Consider the following 12,074-nt stretch of genomic DNA (forward strand, 5'->3'; position numbering starts at 1 on the left):
CACAATCTACTCTTGTAAAAACACCAGGCAGGCCCCACAAATAACCCAGAGATGCATTTTTAATAAAAGGACACATTTTACTCATGTCAAAATGCCAGGCAGGCCCCACAAATAACCCAGAGATGCATTTCAAATAAAAGGACACATTCTGCTCATGTAAAAACAAGCTGACTCCCGGACCATCCACAGGCCGGATTGAGAAGGCGATTGGGCCGCATCTGGCCCCCGGGCCTTAGTTTGCCTACCCATGGCCTAGGTCTAGGATATGGTACGCAACTTTAAAGCTGGCTGTTAAGAGGATTTGATGCAGATAAGGTGCTCCTGAACCATCCTCCGTGTTCCTGGATCTACGTGCCTCTGAATCGGAGCGCCTATTCCCGGAATCGCTGCAGGGATGGAATTTGGGGGTCCAGCGGGGTGATCTAGTCCAGCCCCCCACAATGCAAGATCGTTCCCCCCCAGGGGTGTGCCGCACGCACACCCTGGTAACTCTTAAAAAGTTATTTTAAAGGGTTGGGTTTCACACACCCACCCTTCCTGTCATCCGTGTGTTTTTTCCCGAGGAGAGAGTTGGAAGGGTTTAATAATAATAATAATAATAATAATAATAATAATAATAATAATTTCTTTATATCCCGCCCTCCCCAGCCGAAGCTGGGCTCAGAGCGGTTAACAGCAATAAAAGTAACACAGGTTTGGGGTTCAGAATGGCGAATCTGCTTGCAGGCTTTCCCGTAGGGCGGAGGTTTTGGGGAGACTGTGGGAGGCAGTGCCCCACAACCAGTGTTAGTGATCCGCTGGGCGTGTTCTGTGACTGGTGTGGGTCCGATTGCAGCCCTGTGGAGATCTCTAGGCGCTAAGTTGGCGGCAGACCTCCCCCTCTGGCTGGCCCCTCCAGCTTTCTTAAACAGGTGAGCAGAAGAGCTCATTTACTGCTCCCCCCCCCAGCAAAGTTAATCCCCACAACGACCCTGAAAGGTAGGCGAAGAGGCTGCGGCTGAGTCCCAGGTCCCCCAGGGAGCCTCAGTGGGGATTTGAACCGTCATCTCCCAGGTCCCAGTCCGACACACTAACCCTGGCTTCCTCAACCTTGGCCCTCCAGATGTTTTGAGACTACAGTTCATCCCTGACCAGTGGTCCTGCTGGCTAGGGATCATGGGAGTTGTAGGCCAAAAACATCTGAAGGGCCGAGGTTGAGGAAGCCTGCAGTCTATCCCATGGGAAGGCAAACTAAAGCCCAATCGCCTTCTCAATCCAGCCAGCGGACAGTCCAGGAATCAGCTTGATTTTACATGAGTAGAATGTGTCCTTTTATTTAAAATGCACCTCTGGGTTATTTGTGAGGCCTGCCTGGAGTTTTTACATGAGTAGAATGTGTGCTTTTATTTAAAGTGCATCTCTGGGTTATGTGTGGGGCATAGGAATTTGTTCATTTTTATTTTTTCAAAATATAGTCCCTGCCCCCCACAAGGTCTGAGGGACAGTGGACCGGCCCCCTGCTGAAAACGTTTGCTGATTCCTGCTCTAACCACTACACCCCACTGCCTTCCTATAGTCCTTCTGCTATGGGGCAGCTCTATAAATTAAGTAGGCAAATGAATATGGGGAAAGCAAAACGCCACTTAGAAAAGATCTGGAATATTTTCCTTGACGCTTGCAGTTGCTCTATTCCAGATGGTTTTATTTGATGTTTAACGTGCTGCAAACCGCTTTGAGATCGTTTCGTTAAACTGTACAGGGGTATAGAAATGAAATGAAAAACAACTACAACATTGCTTTGGAGCTTCTGTTTGTGTGTTTACCTTTAAATATTGTCGCGCCGCTTTAGTACAAGAGGAGAAAGACGACGGGTCGTCCTACTCTGAGTAGCCCCATATAAATTACTAAACCCAAGTTAGCATTGTCCCTTAATTTCAGCAGGCGTATTTGAAGAAGCATTGGCTGCCACCCAAAAATACAGAACAAAACAAGTCATTTTTTTATTTTAAAAACAACCTCTGTTTACAAAACAACATGCTTTGTTACTTATAGGTATAGTTGTTAATTGGGCATATTCAGTTGTTCAGAGGGGCAATTCAGTGCATTATTGTGTTGTGTATTTTGGCCAGGGGTGTGTGTAACCTGGTCTGGTGGTGTGGGTGGTGTGTGGGTTAAACCACAGAGCCTAGGACTTGCCGGTCAGAAGGTCGGCGGTTCGAATCTCCGCAACTGGGTGAGCTCCCGTTGCTCGGTCCCTGCTCCTGCCCACCTAGCAGCTCAATAGGTACCGCTCCGGCGGGAAGGTAAACGGCGTTTCCGTGCGCTGCTCTGGTTCGCCAGAAGCGGCTTAGTCCTGCTGGCCACATGACCTGGAAGCTGTACGCCGGCTCCCTCGGCCAATAAAGTGAGATGAGCGCCGCAACCCCAGAGTCGGCCACGACTGGACCCAATGGTCAGGTGTCCCTTTACCTTTACTTTACACACCCCTTAGGGACGCAGGTGGCGCTGTGGTCTAAACCACAGAGCCTAGGGCTTGCCGATCAGAAGGTCAGCGGTTCGAATCCCTGTGACGGGGTGAGCTCCCGTTGTACGTTCCCTGCTCCTGCCAACCTAGCAGTTCGAAAGCACGTCAAAGTGCAAGTAGATAAATAGGTACCACTCCGGCGGGAAGGTAAACGGCATTTCCCTGCACTGCTCTGGTTCGCCAGAAGAGGCTTAGTCATGCTGGCCACATGACCTGGAAGCTGTACGCCAGCTCCCTCGGCCAATAAAGTGAGATGAGCGCCGCAACCCCAGAGTCGGCCATGACTGGACCCAATGGTCAGGGGTCCCTTTACCTTTAACCTGGTCTGGAGGGACTGGGAGGCGATGATTTTGCTTGAGGGAGGTGTGGTCCTTGCTATTTCAAGGCCCATGCCCTCCACCAGCATCTGATTGCACAAGGCAGCAGGCTGTAGCTCAGCCCCAAACATCTTTCAGAGCGTTTCTGGGTCACTCTCCTTCCCTTTATTCCCACGCCCAATGATGGAATGCATGTTTCCGCATCCTTATGTGCTGTGCTCGCGCATTGCCGCTGGGTGAAGATTTTGGGTCCTGCAAGCACCTTAAGACATTCCAGTACGCGACAGCATCATCTGCAGGCGCTCGGGAGGCTTTTTGTGGCAGAGAGATCTTGCAATCCCTGGGTGTGTTTTTTCCCCCTTCTTTTTTAGCACATTCTTTGCACTGGGTTCGCTGTGGGGATTGCCTGTGGAAATGTGCAAACAGGCCTATTGCTGCGGTTTTTTATTTTTAACACTGCGTGCATCCGTAGATCGCCGAGTGTGTTTTCTTAGGCAGTTTTTCTTTAGTCTCTGTAAAAAACCGGGGGCCGTGGTGGCGTCTTGCGTTGGAGGAGACGAAGGAACTGGCATGACGTCATAGCCGACTTGGCCATTCACAGCTCAGAATCGCTTCCGTGCCTTTGCTTGCTGACGTACCCATTGGCCGTGGTTGTCATGAGTCTGCGCTGACATTTGCTTTTATTTCCCCCCAAATAAGCAGTTGTGTCAATATCCTCAGGAGCCTTTGATCCCTTTTTCCAGGACCCGAGTTCGAGATCTTGTAGCTGTGCCGCAGGACCTCTCCTGCCCCCTCTCAGAGCTGTTGGCTTTTGCCCAGGAGGACTCCAAGCCGCTGTCAGGGTCGTAAGCGACTTCCTTTGCTGAGGAAAAAGAGCCGAAGTGTTTGGTGTTTCTATGACGACGCCTGGTGTTGTTTTTCGGTTAATGATTTGCGAGCGCTCGGCTACTTCCTTTGGCTTTGGAAGCGATTTTCTTGTCTTTGCTTGAAAGGGAAAAATAATCCGTCAGAGTTATTTATTAGCTCCAGAACAGCATCGGCTGGACTCTGCCTGACACACAGGCGGCTGTCCATCAACACCCCCCTTCCACCTTAACTACAGCTGACTTGCACCCCTTGCGATTTCCCCTCTGGTGCATGCAGATGCATACTTGTTTTTTCACACACACACCCCAATTTGTCGCTTCGCCAGAATTGTACCCGACTGCACCACATAGCACGTGCTGTAACACATTTTCTGAACCCTTGTCCTCTGCGCTGCAATGAACTCAGATCTAAGACCTCTCCTGTCAGACTGTGGCTGTAAGATGCGCAGAAAAACCCCCGACGGCCTTCTTTTCGTGTGGCTCCGATGATGCACATTGTTGTTGTTGTTGAGTCGTTTAGTCGTTACCCCCTGGACCAGAGGACGCCAGGCACTCCTGTCTTCCACTGCCTCCCGCAGTTTGGTCAAACTCATGCTGGTAGCTTCGAGAACACTGTCCCACCATCTCGTCCTCCGATGTCCCCTTCTCCTTGTGCCCTCCATCTTTCCCAACATCAGGGTCTTTTCCAGGGAGTCGAGTCTTCTCATGAGGTGGCCAAAGTCTTGGAGCCTCAGCTTCAGGATCTGTCCTTCCAGTGAGCACTCAGGGCTGATTTCCTTCAGAATGGAGAGGTTGGATCTTCTTGCAGTCCATGGGACTCTCAAGCGTCTCCTCCAGCACCAGAATTCAAAAGCATCCATTCTTCAGCGATCAGCCTTCTTTATGGTCCAGCTCTCACTTCCATACGTCACTACTGGGAAAACCATAGCGCCGTTATATTCCAGATTTCCTGCAAAATCGACGCAGGATGCAACCCTGTCACCCTCCTCTTTTCCTCCAGTCCCCAAGAAGCCCACCCTCCGAGATATCTCCCTGTGCCGGACACACTCCATCCTGGCCGTCGTCATCTCGCGCTCCCGACCACATTGCCCGTTCTGGAATCGCATCATGCCCGCTGTGCACCAGGTGTAGAAACCCCGCTTCCTTCGCCGCTGCTGAGGGCTCCCCACGCAGGCCGAATCCAACTGGGTGGCGCCTCTCGGCCTGACCCACATACCGAAACAGCGTCTGGCTTGCTCCCGATGGACACACAACACCCGCCGTTTTGCTGAGGAATGCGTGCCCACGCAGCCCCCCCCCCTTCTGCAGCTGACACCCAAGACACCTGAAGCCGCGGTGTCGGTGTGGCGGATCGCGTCCCCCTCTTCGGTTACGCCCATCTGTAACACCCGACAACAGATCCTGACACACACAGGCTGGCGCAGGCCAATCGCAGCCATCCTCGCGCCCCGGCCCTGTTGCGCAGCAAAGGTTACGCTGCCTGGACCCGTCAAGCACTGACTTTTGGAGGCTGCGGCCTCTCTGGCAGCCAGGAAGGGCTTTTTATTTCTCTCTCCTCTTCCGCCCTCTCTGCCTGCCTGCCTTTCTGCATTCTTCTAGTTCTAAGCCGGGGAGGAGGATGTTAGCACAAGGCAGTCGCCGCTGCTGAGATCACAGGCTCTCCGGAAATGGCAGAGGATCGGGTTCCTTTGGCTGCGCAAGCTCGGAGGCTCAGCTCTCCCCGCCGCTCGCGGGGAAACATGGTGGGGGCTTCGATTCCGGGAGGGGATATCTGTGGGGTAGGCAGCACCTAGGATATTCCCTGACTTTGGGGTTTTCTGAAAGCGGAGCGGGGTGGTTGTCCGGCGGGAAGGGAGCCAGGGCTTGAGATCCCGCAGCGAAATTTTGCATCTCGTTCTTAGAAGCAGAATTGAACCCAGGCCTGCTGGAGTCGCAGCAAGGCCTTCCGAGTGTTCTGGATTCGAATCCAGGGCTTCGTTTTAGAGGGGCAGGCAGGCGTTTGTGGCCCAAAGCTAGTGGAAAACTGGTGCCCCCTCCTCTGTGAAAGCTGCGCAGAAGAGGCAGCCGGAAAGATGGGGAAAGGGAGGACCGATTTTCCCCCTCCTCTGAGCCACACAACCTTAAAAAAAAGGCCGCAAATCTGTGCTCAAAGGGGAACAGAAATAGCAACTCGGCAAGCTGGTGACATCCTTTATTTTATTTTAAGGTTTCTGGATTTTTCAGGAGGCGGAACGTAAGAGCAACTGAGGCTTTCAGCCTCTCTCGCTGTTCGCTCCCAGTATCTACCATTTAGTTAGACATGTATACGTGACTCTTTTTTTGAGTAATCTAAATGTACTGAAACCCTAAGTTTGGGCTGGAAGGTGTTAATCACAAAGTCCTTTTAATTGTGCGGATGGGGCAAATTTTCCATGATGTACGTATGAGGAACGGATACAACTTGTCTGCCGAAATGGCGGGCAGGCATTCAGGGAACGGTGATGAAAGCAAGGGTTCGTTGTTGTTGTTTTTAAAAAAGAGTGACGCTGTGGAAAAATACGAGCGTTTAAAATATTTTTAAATGCAGTGGGTATTGTTTTCGATCTTATTTCTCTCTTCGGTCAGAAGTAGCAGGAACGGCACATTAAAAAGATAAGTCCTGGTTGATACTGCTAACTGTCATATTTGACAGAGGGGAAACTGAGAATTTCAGACCTTCGTAAGCTTTTTCTTCCTTGGAAGAATAGTCAGTCACACACTCAGTGTTGTTTTTTTAAATAAAGCAAGTTTCTAGTTCTGATGAATGTGGGGTTGAAATATTTGAATTCATTCCTGCGCCATATAAACCACGGCTTCGGCTGGGGAGGGCGGGATATAAATAAAATATTATTATTATTATTATTATTATTATTATTATTATTATTATAGAATCAAAGAATTGCAGCTAGATTGAGGGGTGGGTGGGTTTTATGGAGGGTGGCAGGAAGTGACTACAGTCAGACCTCAGGATAAATGTGCTTCAAGTTAAGTATTTTCGGGTTGCGCTCTGTGGTGACCCGGAAGTAACGGAGCGAGCTACTTCTGGGTTTTACTGCGCATGCATGCGCAAATGGTCAAAATGATGTCTCGCGCATGCACAGAAGCGGCGAAACGGGACCCACGCATGCACAGAAGCGGGCCGGGTCACGTGTGTGTGTGAGTGTGTGATTTCTGGCACATGCGCAGACACAATTTCCAGCACCGCGGAAGTGAGTCCCCGTGCCGTGCTGCACCGGTTTAGCGCAGCACGTGAGCGAGCAGCTCAGTTTCGAGGGTGGCTTGGGGGCCGGTCAAATGACCTCCGCAGGCCGCTTTTGGCCCATGGGCCTCCGGTTGCTGACCCCTGGCCTATTCCATCCCCTCTTGAGGCCTGGGATCCTGTTCATAGCTATCAACTTTTCCCTTTTCTTGCGAGGAATCCTATTCGGAATGAGGGAATTTCCCTTAAAAAAGGGAAACGTTGACAGCTATGATCTGTTTCTGACCCCAAATGCCTCTGACCCCAGAGCCTCAACTCTGCCCGCCGTTTGACCATTTCTGCCCTAGAATCATAGAATCATAGAGTTGGAAGAGACCACCAGGGCCATCGAGTCCAACCCCCTGCCAAGCAGGAAACACCACCAGAGCACTCCTGACATATGGTTGTCAAGCCTCTGCTTAAAGACCTCCAAAGAAGGAGACTCCACCACACTCCTTGGCAGCAAATTCCACTGCCGGACAGCTCTTACTGTCAGGAAGTTCTTCCTAATGTTTAGGTGGAATCTTCTTTCTTGTAGTTTGGATCCATTGCTCCGTGTCCGCTTCTCCGGAGCAGCAGAAAACAACCTTTCTCCCTCCTCTAGGTGACATCCTTTTATATATTTGAACATGGCTATCATATCACCCCTTAACCTCCTCTTCTCCAGGCTAAACATGCCCAGCTCCCTTAGCCGTTCCTCATAAGGCATCGCTTCCAGGCCTTGGACCATTTTGGTTGCCCTCCTCTGGACACGCTCCAGTTTGTTAGTGTCCTTCTTGAACTGTGGTGCCCAGAACTGGACACAGGACTCCAGGTGACGTCTGACCAGAGCAGAATATTTTTTTTAAAAAAAATCCAAAACTGAAACGAAAAGCTACATGGGTTTTAATGGAAGATTCCTTTTCTAGCGGCAGAATTTAAGGTGCGTTGGGCACAGGGATAGCAAACAGTTTAAATTTGGGCTAACGCATCGTCTCTTTCTCTCCCCCCCACCCAGACGGTCCTGTTCAGGCGGATTTGGAGACAGCATCTTGAGCAACAGGGACACAGACACCCAGTAGATGTGGTCTACTCGTGTAGGTAAGGCTGACGTCCATCACCCTTCCTTTCTACTGGGTCTCCTTGGGGTGCTGTCAGAGGGAAAGAGGTGCTGGCCGGGGCTTCTGGGAATCGTAGTCCTAACCCCCAGGTGTGGGGAAGAAGGCCTGCCGTGGGTCTCCATGGAAACGCCACCGCGCTTCCCCTCTTCCGGTCGCCATAGCGACAGCGGCTGTATCTAGGCCAGTCACCACCCCATCTGTGTCTCCGCGGCAACGGTGCCTGGATCTAGGCCAGCCCCTGCTTCTAGCTCCGGTCCCCATGGCAACCGCCGTCGGGTTGCCATGACGCGGCTCGGCCTCTTTCTAGAGCCTTCGCTTTGGCTCGTCGCCTCCTTCTAGAACCTTCCGTTTGGCTCTCCATTTTTTAACCCATGGGTTGGTTTCCAAGTTCGCCGGGCTTGAAAGTTGCCTCGCAAAACAGCCTTGCCCACATTAAAAGTCTCCTTGGCAGGGCGGTCTAGGCCACAGAACTGGCTCTGCTAATAATAATAATAATAATAATAATAATAATAATAATAATAATAATAATTTATTTATACCCCGCCCTCCCCAGCCAAGACCGGGCTCAGGGCGGCTAACACCCGATATAAAAACAATTGATTAAAATACAACTTAAAAACAAGATTAAAATACAGTGGTGCCCCGCAAGACGAATGCCTCGCAAGACGGAAAACCCGCTAGACGAAAGGGTTTTCCGTTTTGGAGGTGCTTCGCAGGACGAATTTCTCTATGGGCTTGCTTCGCAAGACGAAAATGTCTTGCGATTCCTGGGTTGTTTTTTTTCGCTACCCACCCCCTTTTTCTAAGGCACTAAGCTGCTAATAGCCTTTTAGCAGCTAATCCGCTAATCCCTTAAGCCTTTAATAGCCGCTAAACCGCTAATAGCGCTAATCCGCTAATAGGGTTGCTTCGCAAGACGAAAAAACCGCAAGACGAAGAGACTCACGGAACAGATTCTTTTCGTCTTGCGAGGCACCACTGTACAACATTAGAATCCTAGAATTGGAAGGGGTCATGAGGGTCATCTAGTCCAACCCCACACAATGCAGGAATTCTGCCCACAGTCGTCCCTGGGTGGGCTCAAACCACCAACCTTCTGGTTAACAGCCAATGCGCTGACCCACTACACCACCGGTTTTTTTGTTTCTCTGCCCTGGAGGGTGCCCACCCCAAGTTTGCAGCCTCTTAATATTTACCGTATTTTTTGCTCTATAAGACTCACTTTTTCCCTCCTAAAAAATAAGGGGAAATGTGTGTGTGTCTTATGGAGTGAATGCAGGCTGTGCAGCTATCCCAGAAGCCAGAATAGCAAGAGGGATCGCTGCTTTCACTGCGCAGCGATCCCTCTTGTGGTTCTGGCTTCTGAGATTCAGAATATTTTTTTTCTTGTTTTCCTCCTCCAAAAACTAGGTGCGTCTTGTGGTCTGGTGCGTCTTATAGAGCGGAAAATATGGTATTTGTTCAGCCTCATCAGCATACAAGGCTGATCTGTTAGAGTTGCATAGATCCCTTTCCTCCCGGAGCTAAATTAAAAACAGAAATGGACTTTAACGAGAGGAACCTATACAAATTAAATGTTTCGTGTGGGACCTAGTGAGGTGTCCACAGACTCTGACTCCAGTCTTGGGCTTCCTATCTTGATGAGACATAAGGCCTTTTGGCGGCTGTTTTAATTGATCTGTTTTGGTTGTCATGTGGCGGCAGGCTGGCGATAGCCATCTCAGCCCTTCCCAGTTGTACGAAGAGCTTGCCTTTTCCTTTTCAAAAAAGAACGAGACCTCGTTGCATTTCGGAGGGTGACTGCTACATTCGGGGTTTTTTTTGTTTTGTTTTGTTTTTATTTTTATATATATATATATACATTTTTATTGGTTTTTTTAACATATCATTTCCAACAATCATGTAACATAACTTCTTATTTTATACAATATTTTAGACTTCCGTCAACTCTTCTTTCATTCTTTATCACTTATTCTGCATTTCTTAATTTCTCTGTTACTCTTAATTATCATTAACTAATAACTCTCCACCCGGGATGCAGGTGGCGCTGTGGGTCAAACCACAGAGCCTAGGACTTGCTGATCAGAAGGTCAGCGTTTCGAATCCCCATGATGGGGTGAGCTCCCGTTGCTCGGTCCCTGCTCCTGCCAACCTAGCAGTTTGAAAGCACACCAGTGCAAGTAGATAAATAGGTACCGCTCCGGAGGGAAGGTAAATGGCGTTTCCGTGCGCTGCTCTGGTTCACCAGAAGCAGCTTAGTCATGCTGGCCACATGACCCGGAAGCTGTACGCCAGCTCCCTCGGCCAATAAAGCGAGATGAGCGCCGCAACCCCAGAGTCGGCCACGACTGGACCTACTGGTCAGGGGTCCCTTTACCTTAATAACTCTCCTCCTAGTCTTTCTTGCAATATTTCAAATAGTCCTCCTTACAAAACTTCTTGCGGTCCTACTAGCATAATCTGTTCATTACAGTTACTTTTGTTTTGTTTTTTTAATGGGGAAAACTGAGGCAGAGAGCGGAGGGGGGGGGGAATGTATTTTGAGACGGCAGCAGCCGGAACTTGTCTGAAAGGCTCTTGAATTTACCACCTCCGAAGGCTGCAGGGTGGCTTGGGAAGAGGGCCTCTGAGCATGTGCGAATTGCATTTCCCATTTCCACAAGCCTGCGCACGTCTGGGATTTCTAGAGGGTGAGGCTGCCTCCACCGAGACACTTGGGACAAAATATACAGATTTTTCCTGTTTCATCCTTGCAACTTCCCTGCCCGGCAGGCTTGGCAGAGATCGAGATTCCCCCAGTGGCTGAAGGTCACAAAGGGGGGCTTTCAAACCAGGCTGAAGAACCCAACATTTTAGGAGATTAAAATTGGAACAGAGACTTGGTAGCAGGTCTCAAAATCCCTCAGAACCTGCGGCAAAACGTAGGAACCTATGGATTTTCCAGCCTCGGGACAGAGGTGTGTGACAACAGCCAACAGTGTGACGCGGCAGCTAAAAAAGCCAATGCAATTCTGGGCTGCATCAATAGGAGTATAGCATCTAGATCAAGGGAAGTAATAGTGCCACTGTATTCTGCTCTGGTCAGACCTCATCTGGAGTACTGTGTCCAGTTCTGGGCACCACAGTTCAAGAAGGACACTGACAAACTGGAACGTGTCCAGAGGAGGGCAACCAAAATGGTCAAACGCCTGGAAACGATGCCTTATGAGGAACGGCTAAGGGAGCTGGGCATGTTTAGCCTGGAGAAGAGGAGGTTAAGGGGTGATGTGATAGCCATGTTCAAATATATATAAGGATGTCACCTAGAGGAGGGAGAAAGGTTGTTTTCTGCTGCTCCAGAGAAGCGGACACGGAGCAATGGATCCAAACTACAAGAAAGAAGATTCCACCTAAACATTCGGAAGAACTTCCTGACAGTAAGAGCTGTTTGACAGTGGAATTTGCTGCCAAGGAGTGTGGTGGAGTCTCCTTCTTTGGAGGTCTTTAAGCAGAGGCTTGACAACCATAAGTCAGGAGTGCTCTGATGGTGTTTCCTGCTTGGCAGTGGGTTGGACTCGATGGCCCTTGGGGTCTCTTCCAACTCTATGATTCTATGATTCTATGATTCTATGATTCTATGATTCTAGGTCTTTCTCCTTCCACTGAGCACAGTGACTTTGGTAGGTTTTTAGAAACCCGCACGCAAGTCAGAAAGGCAGATTTGCCAACTCGGTGCTCATCGCGGGTTTCGGACTGCAACTCCCAGCCAGCACAGTGGACGAGAGTTGCAGTCCCAAAATATCTGGTGGGCAAAGGTTGCAGCAGTAGTCTGGTCCAGGTGAGGGTCTTTTTTTCCTATCCTGGCCTTTCTCGTTCTCTCTCTCCAGTGCACAGACCCAAGATTGCAGTCCTCCTCTTTCCACACCCCCCCCTCCAGCCTCTTCCAGGCTGCCGTGCCGTTCCCTGCAATGTGCTGACCTCAGCCTTCGTGACTCAGACCCGCAGAAATCCATCCTGCTTCGTGTCTTGTTTACGATCCGCCAGCCTTTTCCC

General features: G+C 50.1%; 1 protein-coding gene across 3 annotated transcripts in view; it reads left to right on the top strand.

The window, feature by feature from the left end:
• Nucleotides 1-12,074, top strand: part of ZBTB4 (zinc finger and BTB domain containing 4) — a 33,255-nt gene that overhangs the window by 6,400 nt on the left and 14,781 nt on the right. The window contains exons 1-2 of one of the 3 annotated variants that reach the window (XM_083410056.1): nt 5,278-5,428; nt 7,940-8,022. The gene's annotated coding sequence lies outside the window, so the exon portion shown is untranslated. Of the gene's footprint in view, nt 1-5,277; nt 5,465-7,939; nt 8,023-12,074 lie in introns of those variants that run through there. The other 2 variants (XM_083410055.1, XM_083410057.1) reach the window with 2 other exon arrangements.

Source organism: Podarcis tiliguerta (assembly GCF_965153285.1).
Source record: "Podarcis tiliguerta genome assembly, chromosome: 13".
Classification (NCBI taxonomy): Eukaryota; Metazoa; Chordata; class Lepidosauria; order Squamata; family Lacertidae; genus Podarcis; species Podarcis tiliguerta.